The sequence below is a fragment of the Equus caballus genome, chromosome 3 (genome assembly GCF_041296265.1).
Source record: "Equus caballus isolate H_3958 breed thoroughbred chromosome 3, TB-T2T, whole genome shotgun sequence".
Classification (NCBI taxonomy): domain Eukaryota; kingdom Metazoa; phylum Chordata; class Mammalia; order Perissodactyla; family Equidae; genus Equus; species Equus caballus.
Genome location: NC_091686.1, coordinates 3,185,243 through 3,199,867, shown reverse-complemented (window position 1 = coordinate 3,199,867; position 14,625 = coordinate 3,185,243). Strand labels below are relative to the sequence as shown.

The 14,625-nt window shown below is 53.9% G+C and overlaps 1 protein-coding gene across 5 annotated transcripts in view; it reads right to left on the bottom strand.

Annotated features, from left to right (window-relative positions):
• The window catches only part of ADCY7 (adenylate cyclase 7), a 58,466-nt gene extending 51,240 nt beyond the window's left edge, over window positions 1-7,226 (bottom strand). For 2 of the 5 annotated variants that reach the window (XM_070261788.1, XM_070261796.1), the window contains exon 1: window positions 6,484-6,623. The gene's annotated coding sequence lies outside the window, so the exon portion shown is untranslated. Of the gene's footprint in view, window positions 1-6,483; window positions 6,624-7,123 lie in introns of those variants that run through there. The other 3 variants (XM_070261797.1, XM_070261794.1, XM_070261793.1) reach the window with 3 other exon arrangements.
• Between the last annotated feature and the right edge of the window lie 7,399 nt (window positions 7,227-14,625).

Sequence of the window (14,625 nt, the reverse complement as noted above, 5' to 3'; positions counted from 1 at the left end):
GCCGGAAACACAGAACCAGCCTCAGCCCTGCTCCCGACTGGCATCCCCGCGCCACGCAGGGCGCGCGCGCTCCCAACCTGAACACGGACGTGCGCGTGGATGGGCCGACGACCCCACCCAGCTGCAGGGAGCCGGGGGCCGCAGCCGCCCCCCAGCCGGAGTGGAACGGCTCCCACCACCAGCCTGGGGGGCATCTGAACCTCTCCCCGCAAAGCCCTCCCGTGGGAGCCGCCGCCCGGCCGGCCTCCGCGGGCGCCCGGGGCCTCCACGCCCAGACGTGGCCCGGTGCACGCCGTCCAGGCTGCGGCCCCCGCGCCGGTGAGAACCGGGCCGTCTTCGTTCCCCCCCAGAGAACCCCCGGTGTGCAGAAGACACAGCTCCGCGCTCAGTGCAGCGCTACACCGCAAAAATCCTGCAACAACCTAAGCGTCCAGCAACAGGGGACAGAGAAGATTAACCAGGGCTGCTCGTGCCACACGCGGGGAGCCTGAGGTCTGCCTGAGAACCCAACAGCTCCACGCACAAAGCCAGGGAGCAAGCTGCACAGGCGCAACTTTCCCTAGACGACAAGAAGGAAAGTTGTGATGCTCCATTTCTTTTTCTTGTCATACATGTAAAAAAGAAAAAAGTCATCTGGAAGTCACTGGAACCGAATATGTTAACGGGTTACTTTGAGAGTACAGATTCTGGTTTTTCCCCCCACTTTATTGCTTATGTTTTCACATTTTTCTATAATAAATGTGAATTATTTCTGTGATTAACACAAAATTAAAGCCATTTAAAACTAAGGAATGGGCTGGCTGGATGGTGTAGTGGTTAAGTTCGTGGGCTCCGCTTCCGTGGCGTGAGGTTCACCAGTTTGGATCCCAGGCGCAGACCTACACCCGCTCATCAAGAGATGCTGTGGCAGGCGTCCCACATAGAACGTAGGGCAAGACTGGCACGGATGGTAGCTCAGCAACAATCTTCCTCAAGAAAAAAAGATGAAGACTGCTCAGGGCCAATCTTCCTCACTGAAAAAATTAATTAAAAACTAAAATTAAATAAATAAAACTAAGGAATGAGCTGACTTTTCCTCCTCCCGGGAGGAAAATGTAGCTCCGAGCCTTGGCTCAGGAGGCAGAAGCTGCCTGACTGTGGGACCTCTGAGGGTCACCTCGCCTCTCTGAGCCTCAGTTTCCCCATCTGTTGTACACCAAACTCACCAAGTTGAGCTCCTCCCACCATCCTCACAGAGCCTGTTCCCTCCTCTGTGCCAGGGGGGCTATAAGGCACACCTTCAAAGTCACAGGAACAATGCCTGCCCAGCCCCGCCCCCCAGCCCCTGTGGACAGGCATGCTCATTTCCAGCCTTGGCTCACTCCTTCGCCTCTGGGGCACCTACTGAGCCTGCACGAGGCTGGCGGGGAACAAGGGGCATCAGAGGCCAAGCCCTGGGATGAAGCAGGCCTCCGCCCTGCTCCAGGCCGACTCGCGGGTCTCAATCCTTGTGCCCACCCCCTAGGAAGGCGCTACATCCCATCTTACAGAGGAAGAACCAGAGGCTCAGAGAGGAGAAAGGACTGCCCACCTCCATACTGCAAGCAGGATGAGACGGCAGCCTGGGGCCCCTCTGTGAGTGCCTCCTACACCCTCCTCCTGGGTGGTCAGCCAACCCTCCTCACCCCTTCAGAAGAGCCAGGCGCAAGCCCGCCTCAGAGCTGCAGGCCAGAATGAGGGGGGACTGGGAACAGGGCAGGCTGCAGCGGGCTGCAGCCTCGAGGCTTCAGGCTCCTCTGCCTCCTCTCCTGAGCCCCCAGCCCCCGCCCCCCGGCAGGTGCTCAGGTGTAGGCTGAGTCAGGGAGCTGCACTGCAGCACCCTGGACGGACGAGCAGGGGGGAGGCGACAGACAGAGGGCATCGTGTGGGAGGGCAAGGACCCAAGCCTTGGGGTCAGCACCCTGGATCAGGTGTCCAATGGCCCTTCCCCAGGACAGCAAACTCAGAGCCCCCAGAGGCCAGAGGGGCATCAACAAGTGAGGCTGGCTGGCAAGGTGGGGACGGGGGCGCCCGGCAGGCCCATGCCCTGTGTAGAGAGGGACTGTGGCTGAGCTTCAGCCAGGGGCTGCCAGGCAAGAATGCAGCTGGCGGTATGAGCCTTCTGAGTCAGCAGAGGAAACTACAAATCTAGGTTTTTATGTAAAATCTCATGGTTTGCAGATGTTGGCAATTAATCCAGAATACATTTTAGGCAGTTCTCCTATCAGTGCTCTGGACTCACTGCTGGGTGGCCCTGAGCACACCACTTAACCTCTCTGGGCTTCAACTGTGTCATCTGCAAAGTGGAAAAATAACACAGGTTATTGTGACAACGACATAAGACACACTTTGCCCATACTAATGATAATAAAAAGCAACGGTAACAATGACACTAATGTTCACTGAGTGCCAGGCGCTGTCCTAAGTGACAGAAATTAATATCATCTCATTCACACCATTAGATAGGCATTTTTTTTCAACTTTGTATTTTGAAATAATTTCAAACTTTCAGGAAAGTACAAGGAACTCTCCTATACTTTTTATCCAGATTTGCCTATTTGTACCATTTTGCCTCCCTTTCTTTATTCTGTCTATGTGCCTGTTCTCTTTAATATTTGAGAGTGGACTGTGCATACTGCACCCCTCCACCCAACTACTTCAGTGTGTGTCTCCTAAGAACGAGGGCCCATGTAAGTGTGGCCAAGTCATTTCATCCTGATACAATTCTTTCGTCTACCGTCCAGATCTAGTCTCGCCAACTGCCCCGACAGTGTCCTCTGTACAATGCTTCTCGGCCTAGGGTCACAGACCACATTTGGTTGTCACGGGTCTTTGGTCTCTTCTAGTCTAGAACCATTCCTTGGGCTCTGAGATAAGTATTCTTATTGTCTCCATTGTATAGATGAGAAACTGAAGCTCAGAGAGGCTGAAGCACCTCCCCAAAGTCACACAGCTAGGAAATGTTGAGTTGGGCCTTAAGCCCGGGGTTTCCCTCCAGACTCTGTGTTCTTGTCCTCCAGGCATAAAAGCTTGCAAATAATAGCCTTTGTCGTTAACAACTGAAAACAGCAGCTCCTGTGGCAGACAGCTGGATGGCTGCTCACAACCACCTCACTCAGCAGGTGGTCATTAACTGAAGGAGTGGCCTCATGTGGACACACTGTTTGGCTGGGCCTTCTGCTGCCAGCTCCCCACACCTGGCGGTGGCCCTGGCCTGATGCCCACCACCTCACCCTGCGGGGCCCCATTTAGCCCCCTCTGTACAAGCTAGGGGGCAGAGAGCGCAGTGGAGGGCTGGGGGACCACAGCTCCTGCTTTCCTTTTTCCCCTTTAACGTGACAGTCCAGGCTCAAACAGCCATGTCCAAAAAGCAGAGGAAGGCAGACGCTCCCAAGACAGAGCCTGAAGCCAGAAGGGCTCCAGGCCATGGCCCTGAGCCACAGGCCACCAGCGCTAACAGGGCCCCCTGAGGTCAGCTGTCCAAGAGGTGGCTGAGCACTTTCTAAGACACATGACGGGGCTGCAGTGGCGGGAAGGGTTTACAAGAGCAAGGAACAGCAAGGGCAAGGGCTGGGTGGTGAGCATGGAGTCCTCACAGCTGGGGCAGGAAGGACTCAGGAAGCCAGGGTTCACCCCGCCTGCAGCGTGTGCAAAGAGGGAGACGGGCCTGTGGGCTGACCCCACAAACTCAGCATCCTCAGTGAGAACCCAGGGGGATGCGGAGCCGCCACTGCTCCAGGGGCCCGGAGACCCACCGCAATTCCAACCCAGGCCAGGCGGCACGCACTTAGAAAACACTCTCTTCCATTCCCAAATTGGGGTAGCTCAGGGCCTAGAGGCTGCTGCCAATCTTGACACCATCACCCCTGGCCTGGTGTCCCTCCTGAGAGGCGCCACCAGCACCCCTGGCTCCCGTCCACCCTCTGGCCAGCCCCCATCAGATGGCTCTCCACCGGCGGTCACGAGCCACAGATACCAGCAGACACGCAGCGGGAGAGTCACGCTGCCCGTGAGAAGCTCTGCAACGGACCAGTTACAACGGCATCTTCTGCCTGAGTTCCAGGCTGCTCTGTCAGGTTTTGAGGTTAACTTGTGCTGAAACATTTCAAAACCCTGGGACCCTCCCTTTGGGCACCCTATTAAATTCGGAAGTTCACGGTGGCCTCCAGACCTCACCTACAAGCCCAGGTCCAAGTTTCAGAAGCAGCAGAACTGCTTTTGAAACTTTGCCAGAGCAAAAAAGGAATAAAGTTGTGTTTTTCTTCCTCATTATAGACGATGTTAAAAATACATAAAGCACGAAGAAACAAAAAATTATCCATCAACAAGCTCCCCAAAGATACTCCAATGAAGACCCCTCCTGTCAGTGCTCTGGCGCCCCGCACACAGACCAGCCTGCCTGCTGTGTGAGCCTCTCTCTATAGAGGTGTTTGGGGTCAAGGGACAACTACTCTGTCTCCGCTATTGGCCACTGGGCTTACGAGGGGGCAGGGACCACACAGAGCCCGTCTCTCTGCCTCCTGCCCAGGCACAGGCAAGCCACTCGAGGCTCCCCTGCCGGACTCAGCCAGAGTCACATAAGCTACCATCCCCTCATCGTCTCTTTGTGTCCAGCTACAGAGGAAGGGGAGCCAAGAGGTGAGGGATCAGCAGAAAAGCCTTAGGGTGTCCCCAGGTATGGGGTAGGAACAGGACGAGGGGAGAGGTGGGCAGGTGGGTGTGCAGGCAATATGTTTGCCCTTCGGGAGGCATTTAATGGGCCCATTTGAGACTCTGCCTGCTGGGGCGGGGGCTCAGGAACCACATCAGAACAGGAGGGGAAGACCGGGCCCAGGCCCTAGTCCCAGCTCCAGGCCTGATGTGCTGTGAGACCTGCGATGACATCAGCTTTCCCACCTGTGAACGGGGCTGGTCATTCCAGCCCCGCCTAACTCACGGGGTCAGACTGTCCAAGGGCCAGGCCAGGGCTCTGTAAGCCAGCTGGTCTCTGAAGTTGGAGGACTCCCTTGGGGGGCCTGGCAGGCCCCACCGCTGCCTGCCCTCCTCCATAAAAGGCCCCAGAGCACCCATTCTTGGAAGCCCGAGGGCATCAACCGCCTGTTCGCCGACACGCAAGATGACCCAGCGTCTGAGGATCCTGAGCATTCAGCACGGGGGGAGGCAGCTCCAGAAGGCCCCAGGGGACCCAGCTCGCCACGCATGAGGTGCCCACCTCTGCTCCCCAGGCCCAGCTGGTCCTCCTGCGGGACCTCCTCACGACCCCTGGGGTCTGCCCCCTCAGGCCCGGGGCCACAGTGCACAAGCTCCCCTCTCCACACGTAAAAGCAGTGACTGAACGCCAGAGCTCCCTCATCTCAGAGCCCACAGCTCCAGTCTGCCAAGTCGTCAGCCTCAGGCCCTGAGACCACTGCAGTCCTGTCGTTCATTCACTCATTCTTCCGTGGGGCATCTCCCTGGACCAGGTCTGAGGGGGCTTCAGCAAGCCTTGAGGGCCCTGAACCTAAGACTGGTCCGGATGTGGCCATTCTAGGCAAAGCCCAACCACACAGGGCACCCTGGTCCTTATCTTAAAGGCTCTGCTTCCAGTAATGAGGCCAAACTCTCACTTCCAGCGTTGGCTCCAGGACTCAGAACGAACAGGTCTTGGCGTTTGAGAGAGGAGACCCAGATACAAACCAGGAGAGAGAACACCTACAAGTCACACCGGGACAGGCTCCGGCACCCCCCAGCTAGGGCCAGGAACCACCTTTGCCCCTCTCCTTCACGGGAAACGCTCGCTCCGGTTTCCCGCAGTGGGGTCCAAGTTAGGGCCCATGCCTTGCTCACTCTCCCATCCACCCGCCCAACCCGTTACACCGGCGAGGGGTCCTCAACACTGTGGGCTCTCGTTGGATTGCTTCCGGCCACGACCCCTAGTCTTGCCCTCACCGAACCTTTTCCCCTGAGCTATTTTTACTTTAAACGGACTATACTGACGCCCCAGGGGTCCCTGCCTTGTCCAAGTCTGCGAAACCTAACAAACCAGCCCCTCTCTGCCATACAAGACAGCCGGCTTCCCAACAGAGTGGTCGGAGGGCGACAGGCAGGGGCAGAGCCAGTCCCTCCGTCAGATCTCAGTCTGGCCATCGGGTAGGTGGGGTTGGCCCCGGTTCCTGCGCGCCAGACGCTGTCTGGGCGCGTCTCCCGCAGCGCGCGGGGGCAAAGCTGAGAAGACCCACCCCAACCTCGGCCGGGAGCGGGAGCGGGAGCGGGAGAGCGAGGCGGAGGGGGGAGGGGGGGAGGGGGCGCGGCTCCGCGGGCCCGGGGCCGCCGGCCGGCATCCCGCCTCCATCGCCCGCTCTGAGCCGCGGCCCGCACGCCCCCTCTGCCGGGTCAACGCGAGGCAGGAACCAGGCCCCCAGCAGACCGCCCCCCGACGCGGGGCCGAGGACCCGACGGCGCGCACCCCGGGGTCGCCGCGCTCACCTGCCCCTGCCGCCGCCGCCGCCGCTCGAGTGGCCGCGCCAGCCGCGGGCGGGACCCGGCTGTGCGCGCGGGGGCGGGAGCGGCCGCAGGCGCCCCCCGCTGGCCGCCCGGCCCGGCCCAGCCCGCCGCGGGGCCCCCGACACCCCGGCCCCGTTCGGGCGCCGCGCGCGCCCGCCCCGCTCGATGTTGCCCAGAAAGGTCGAGCAGGCATGAGCGCGCCTCCAGCGCCCGCCTCCCTCGTCGGGGCGGAAGGCAGCGCCGGCACCGCAGCGCGGGAGCAGGAAACAGAGCCTTCTCCAAAAATGGCTTTCCTCCAAGTCACGCACGTGTCTGGACGCGCCAGGTGCTGCCCCACCCCACAGGGCAACACTTTCTAGCAAACTCTTTCAGCTGTTTGTGCTCCAAATCCTCCCTCCAGTAACGCCCCAGTTTCTAGAAGGATCCCTAGGCCAGGCAAGATGACAGAAGCTTAGGCGGAAACCTTCTGTCCCACTCAGGCCTGACGCTCCTCGGGGGTCCAGAGCGGGGAGCCGCCCCCCAGCAGCCACGGAAGCCGGGCCTCTACCAGCCGGTCTGTCGGCACTTGGGAGCCGAAGCCTGCCTACGAAGGCAGGTATCCTCCGAAGATAGGGGCGCTAACCTGGTCGTGACCCCACTTGCTGCTGCCTACAACGCAGGGTGGGGCCCCGGAGCTGGCAGCAAAAAAGTCCGTCCTGTTTCCGAGGCACCCAGGCTGGATGAGCAAGAAAACACTCCTCTGAGTCACCACTGGGAGGGACAAAGGAGACCAACTGAAGGGGTAATCAAGACCAGGAGGGCATTTAACTCACAGGACGTCATGAGTCTCTCCCACTTGTCCAACGTGCCCTTGTGCCCATTGTGGAATCCGGGGTTCCCACTTTGCTGGGAGGGGTCGCGCGGGCAGCTGTTAAGTTCATTGCTCAGGTCCAACCGCGGTGGCCCTACCCAGAGCTCACAGCAGACTCCTTGGTAGCCGCAGTTTAACAGGCACCAGGTGATCCTATGAGAAGCAGACTGGAGAGACTCGGGTCGGCTTGGAACCCGATGGTGGAGTCCCGGAGCCAGGCACCACAGCTTACCCTGGAGGGAAGAGGCCTGGTGTGCCACGCTCTTGACCCCGCAATGGGCCTAGAGCCTTGCCCAGAGGCCACCTACTTTGAAACTATGCTGAGGAATCAGACAGTGGAATACTGGAAGGTGAAAATCTGATTTCCGTTGCACACGGCGGAGGGGGAAGGGCCCGGCTGGGACTTGGATCCGTCTGTAGCAAGCCTTTCCTGATTGGACACTGGTTCCTACGGCCTCTGGGCGTCCGGATGGTGGCACTTGGCCCTCTGGGCTGGAGCTGTGCCACTACCCTGGCGAGGTCACTGCCACATCCTGAGGGCTGACAGGGGACGATCTGAGCCGCTGGGACTTCCTTGCGCAGGAAGTGGGAATCGCTGCAGTGGGTAAATGGTGGGCACACCTACCCTTCGTGGGAGCCAGCTTCTGACCGGCCCCGCCCACTCCCTGCAGCCCCCACCCCCTCACGCGGGTCGACAGAACCCAGGAAGCCAGGGATCCCATCTGCGTTGCCCCAAGGCCTCAAGAACAGTGTGCGCCTCAGGCCAGAGGCGGTGTGTCCTGCCACCAAGGTCAACCCTGGAGAGTGAAGTGGAGCCCTGGGCATGGGGCAGTCCTGGGGGGCTTACGCTCAGCATGCTCCCTGCCCCTCTTCAGAGCACTAGGAGCCTTCAGCACTTTGCAGTGTGTGTGGGGTGGGGATGGCCGTTATGACTTCCCACCTGGTCGTGTGTGTCATCTTTATGCAAACCCACGACCAACTCTCCTGACAGCAGACAGGAAAAAAGAGCTGGAGAAAGTGAGTTAAACACAGTGCTTGCATCAGTGGTGGACACTGACTGCCAAGACAGCCCCACCAGCTGTGCTGTGGCCATCTCAGTGGCAGTCATCGAGCTGTATGCTCAGTCCTCGGTCAGTGATTCTCAAACTGTAGGCAACACTTGAATTCCCCAGAGGCCTAGTGAAAACACACTGCCAGGCCCCTCTCTGAGTTTCTGGTTCAGCAGGTCTGGAGTGACTACCCAGAATTTTAGCTTTGACCTAGCTCCCAGGTGATGCTGATGCTGCTGGTCCTCGGGCCAGCCTGGGTAGCAAGGCTCTAAGGCACCGCTTTCCAAAAGTGGTTGGAGTCCCCCTCCCAGAGAGTCTGATCTTGGGGAGTGGTCTGTAAATATGCAATATTAAAAAACCCAGGTAAGTTCAGTTAATGACAAGGATAGCACCTCAAATTGGAAAGAAAAAGGAAAGCCTTCTTCAATACATTGTGTTGGGTGAATTGGCAACCATTTGAGGAAAACCTCTCAGATACCACCTCACACCATACTAAAACAACAACAATCAATCAGTAAAGATTTTTGTGTTTGAAAACAAAACTTAGGAAATAGTTTAGTAATTTTGGAGTGGAGAAGTCTGCATAAGAAAGCAAATCCACACTGAAGGGCTGGAGTTAAAAGCTGAATGTCTCTCGAGGTGAGGGGGCTCCAGTATGTCCACAGCTAGTGCACTTGTGATTTTGATTATCCGCTGTTTAATTATCCAGAGCACATTTGCCTGGAGAGTCCCTCACTAACTGCCCAGGGCAGTGTCCACCCTGGGAGGGACGGCCAGTGCCCATACTAGAGGACCATCAGCGTTTGTGGCCTGAACGAGTTTCTGTGGTGGGCAGTAGGTCAGGGGCCTTGTTTCACTTGTGCAAGAAGACACAAAACCCTAAAATGAGTCACAACAGAAGCTACGGTTCACTCATTTCAGCAAACTCAAGCTTCTCTTCAGCAGGCAATAGGACACGCGGAGCACCAGGGCTCGCCAGGCTCCTGAGGCGGGTGCTTGGATGTCAGTCCTGGCACAGCGTCTTCACGCACCTCTACAGGGAGCGGTGTGAGCCTTCCCCGGCAGGTGGTCCTTGCTGCTTACCCCTGAGGAGGAAGGCGCTTCCTTCTTTCCTTCCCTTCCTCCACTCGTGCTCGCCACGGATAGATGCTCAGCGAGTACCTGTGGACAGGCTGTGCAGCTAACGATTCTTAACTAGAAAGAAGATACGCACTTCACAGCAGAGCACGAAACAACCCAAAGACACACAGAATTGGAAGTCTCCTGTCGTCTCCTTCCTGCCACTCCCTGAAGTAAGGGATTCTCAAGGCTTGGGATACTTGTTCCACATCCTTCTCCCTGGCAATCCAACATTACATTAGAAAACTTGCCTGATCAAATCATCATGCTGTACACCTTGAACTTAAACAGTGCTGTGTGCCAATTATTTCTCAGTAAAACTGAAAAAAAAAACAACTGGCCAGAAAAGATGGTGGATTCAGCCCGTCATCTACTCTTGCTGCCTCTTTAAATCCACCAAAATGGCAATAAAGGGATTTTTTTTTTTTTTTTTTTTTGCTGGGATGGATGTGCCTTTACGTAACATCCATTGCCAATCTTCTTCTTTTTTCCTCTTCTCCCCAAAGCCCCAGTGAGATTGTATATCCTAGTTGTAAGTCCTTCTAATTCTTTCCTTTTTTTTAAAGACTGGCACCTGAGCTAACATGTTGGCAATCTTTTTTTCCTTTCTTCTTTTCCCCAAAGCCCCGCAGTACATAGTTGTATATTCAAGTTGCAGGTCCTTCTGGTGTGATATGTGGGACGCCGCCTCAGCATGATCTGACGAGCAGTGCCATGTCCGCACCCAGGATCCCAACCAGCAAAACCCTGGGCCACTGAAGTGCAGTGCATGAACTTAACCACTCGGCCACGGGGCAGGCCCCTTCTAGTTCTTCTATGTGAGCCGCTGCCACAGCATGGCAACTGACAGTCGGGTGATGTGGTTCCAAGACCAGGAAGTGAACCCGGGCCACTGAGGTGGAGTGCTGAACTTTAACCACTAGACCATCAGGGCTGGCTCGAAGGATTTTTTTTGAGGCCCTTAAGAATGGAGAAAATGAGAGAGGAAGTAACAGCTATATGAGCATGGAAGGTGAAAGCAGGTGGATCAGTGGTACTGACATGGCCGAGGCAAGAACCTGAATCCTAAATGTGCAGCTGGGAAAACTAAGACTCAGTCCCAATGGTGCTGGGTCAGCTCCAAAGTCTCAGAAAGTGGCAGTGCTAGGATCTTGGGAAGCAGGGCAGAGCTAAAAGGAGGAAGGTGGGTTGAATATCTAAGCAGCAGGCAAGAGTGCCAATCTCTCCATCTGTGACCACCACGGCCCAGCTGAGGCGCCACTCCCTTGCCCAAGCAGAACTCTGCAGGAGTCTTCTCTGGAAAAGCTAAAACAGAGAGAGTCTCTGGATTGGGCCACACTAAGCTCAGCTGCAGGAAAAGAGAGGAATTTAAAAGGCAAGTTGATAGGAAAGCTGCGACATGCCCCTGCCCCCTGAAACTGGCCCTCTTCTCCACGCAGCTCCCAGGATGTCGGCAGCCAGGTCCTTAGGCCCAGGCTGGAGGAATTCTGCAGGAGCCCCACCAGCGAGCCCTGAAGCTCCTGTCCTCACCACTCTCAGGCCTGGTCACCCTGAGGGGAGTACACAGCTGACTGCCGCACCGAGTCACAGTGTCCCGAGAGCTTGTTAGCGCCCATTCTTACACATGTGCAGGCGACCAGAAAACACCAGGAGTCTGAAGAAGGCCTCTAACCCCAAAAAGAGAGCCCACGACAACAAAACAGAGAAAAAGTTCACAGAAACTGCAGGCAGACAAATCCTCAACTCTATCAGTAATATCTTCAGAGACTGAAAAAATGCCTTGTAACCATGAAACCAAATAGAGTACTGTTTTTTAACAAGGAACGTCTGAGGACAAAAAAAGAACTCAGAAATGAAAAACATAATAGCTGAAATGAAAAACCAACAGAGGGATTGGAGGATAAAGTTGAATAAAAAGTCAGAGATGGGAAATAGGGAAGAAGAGAGAAGAAAACTAGAGGATCAGTCCAGAAGACCCAACATCTGAATAACTGTGGAGTTCCTGAGAAAACAGGGAGGAAAATAAATAAGAATTCAGGAAGGCGTCCCAGTACTAAAGGACATGCGGTGCCAGATGGAAAGGGTCCATCCCATCAAGCGCCCAGCACAACAGACGAAAACAGACTGCCTCATTTCCATAATAGTGAAATTTCAGAACACTGGGAACTAAAGAGAAGATCCTAAAAGTTCCAAGAGAAACAAAGAGGTTACAACTAGCTTTCCTCACAACAACACTGGGAGCGATGAAGCAATGCTTTCAAATTTTGAAGGAAAAATGTTTTCCAACCCAGAATTCTATATTCAGCCAAAGTATCAATTAAGCATAAATGAAGAAGACAGACATTTTCAGATGCTCACTGCCTGTGCAGCTTTCCCAGGAAGCCAGGGGGGAATGTGCACTGAGGAAAGGAGAGTTTCGGGGGGAGGGAGCCGTAGGAGGGAGGAGACGTCCCGGTGGAGGATGCCATGTGCACCAGGTGCAGGTGGTAGACGCTCCAGGAGAGACGCCGCTGAGAAGATAAAGGGCCAGACAGCTGATGCAACTGAGCATTTGGTGAGGCCTGGAAAACTGGCCAAGTTTAGAGCGAATTAGTGAAGTACGTGGAAAACTAAAAAAACTCCGGGAAAAATAAAAGAACGTGTGAAGAAAAAGAAAAGGAATCATTTTGTTATCCTGTTCGAATGAAACAACAGCATCCACACAGCCACGGGGATGTGAACACTGAATGCTGTGCTAGACGAAGTTCAATACAACTCTGTCGGGAGGCTGGGGCACAGGCGTTCAGGGGTGGTGGGAAGCTGACACATCGTTTCAAGAACTAAAAATCAAGAAGCGGCATTAGATATATTATTTAGAGGCATGGAGGTAAACACTCCACCCCCGCAAAACCACCGCAAGTTGGGAGTGGCTGCCTCAGGAAAGGGTGAAAGCAGAGGGACGGGATGGGAGACAAACTTTTACAACTATCTGGCTGTAAACGGTGACAAAGCCACTGCTCTGCCCAGTCCACTGCTTTCCACTTTGGTGGCAGGGCCCAGCCTACCAGCCCAGCGCCCTCCAGCCTCTCCCTCACGCCCTGCTGGCGTCTCACACCTCCAACAGGCTGTCCTGTGTCGCCGTCGCCTTCCCCTTTCCTTCGGTCATCCTGTGGAGATGTCCTGCCTTCTTATGTGAACGCACTGTTGTCTTGAATCGAATTTCAAAAAACAAAGATGCATGATGGAATTCCCTTCATAACTACTTTGAGTGCTTGTGCAAAGCCACATTTCTCAAGGTACGCGCTGAGCAGCTTAAGTACAAAAATGGTTTGAACCCAAACTAAGCTCCTTTAAAAACTGATACTCCATTTAAACAGGCCACTTGATACTTTGAACAACCCTCTTCTTTCCCTTCATTTTAATGTTGGCATTAAACATTGACATTTTTATCTCTGATGGGTTTCTCGTCAACATTTTAATCCCATGTTTTCAAATAGGAGTTACTTGCTTTAGAAACACACACCCATATATACAAATTTATGCTATTTCCCAAATGGATTATTTCACAGACTTGTTTGTTTGGGTTTTTTAATGGTTTTCTTAGACAAGCAAATATAAACCATTTTACTTAGAAGGTGAAAAATGGTCCCAATTTAAAAGTCGAAGTTGTTGCATTCCTAAGCTAACCTGGTAAATAGAGAACATCTCCTAACAGACTTTACTGAATGCCAATGAAAGGAAACTGCAGCAGAAACCCCCTATCAGGTAATGAGAGCCTGAGAAAGTGATGCCAAGGAAAACACCTCCCAAAAAATGCTAGTGCTGTGCTCCTAACGGTTAGAGAGATCACTGTCTGAATTCCCCAAGGCTACCCTTCATCCTCTCCTGACAGATTTTTCCAGCAGATTTGTCCACTAAAATCCAAGGCAGCTCTCTGCTTTCTCTTGACCCAAATGGCTGGAATCTTTTTCTCGCCAGTTCCCTCTCTTTGCTCACCGTATAGTTCATTCTATTTTAAGACAGATAACTTAGACAAAGTTTTAGTTGGTGCTGCTGCCGTTATGGAAGGGGCTTAAAATTGAAAGATGAAATTTTAGGGGGCAGCTGGTGGAAAATGATCAATATAAATGATTTTTTATCAGTTTTGCCAAGGGCAATCTTTTTTAAAAAGTAGAAATACAAAGTAGCAGGGTGCAGCTACAGATTGTTACATTTCTAACACTTAAATCCTAGCAAAAATATCAAAGGATGAAACACTCAAAGCAACCCCTGAAAATTCACCTAAAAGATGATTAAAACGGGGGGAAATTTTTTTCCCTCAAACTCAGAAGAAAAGTGCCAACAAATAGCAAAACTTTATAAAATTCCTATTCAAGATAAGCTGAAAAGTTCTGCACATTTCATCAGAGTCCATTAGTTTATAAGGGCCTTGCGGTATCTGCCATGTTAATTTATCAAAGCTCCCTGCAAGCAGAAGTCAGTATCCTAACAAGGAATGAAGGAGAGCATCTATGTACCGGATGGAAGGCACTCACTATCCAGCAGGGGAGGTGCCGGCGACTGCAGGGCGATGCACTCATGTAAAAGGGGAAGAGACTCCCCGAAGTCACACATGCGCAGATGGCTTTGTGCAAGTGCACTCTTAAAGCCTAGAAGGATACGGCACCAGATGTTAAAGTGGCCAGCTCGGGAGCTAAGTGGGATTAGGAGTGAAGGGCTACCAGATCCTTTCCCTCAGATATTTCTATACTATTTATCTTTCTTCACACTGGAACTTACATTGTGTGTATTAGTGAGAAATTGAGTCAATTCACTGTGTCTGGGTAGACGGACAAAACTGTCCTGTATATTCAGTTCATCCTCTACCATTTGAGAATCTTCTGGGATTCCATTTAACAGAATTACACTCTTCCGCTTTTGAAAGAGAAGACGTCAGTGAACGTGTAAGCAGTGAGAGTTGGGCTGGTGTGGGTGGTCTGGTTTCCCAGCCACTTGTCTAGACTGCTGAGCTACTCTTCGTCTACGTCAGCTTGTGCTTATCTTGAAGGAAACTACCCAGGATTTTCTTCAGTGCCACTCAGCTGGGTTCCAGGCAGGCACCATCGGTCCAAGCCAAAGGACTGCCCG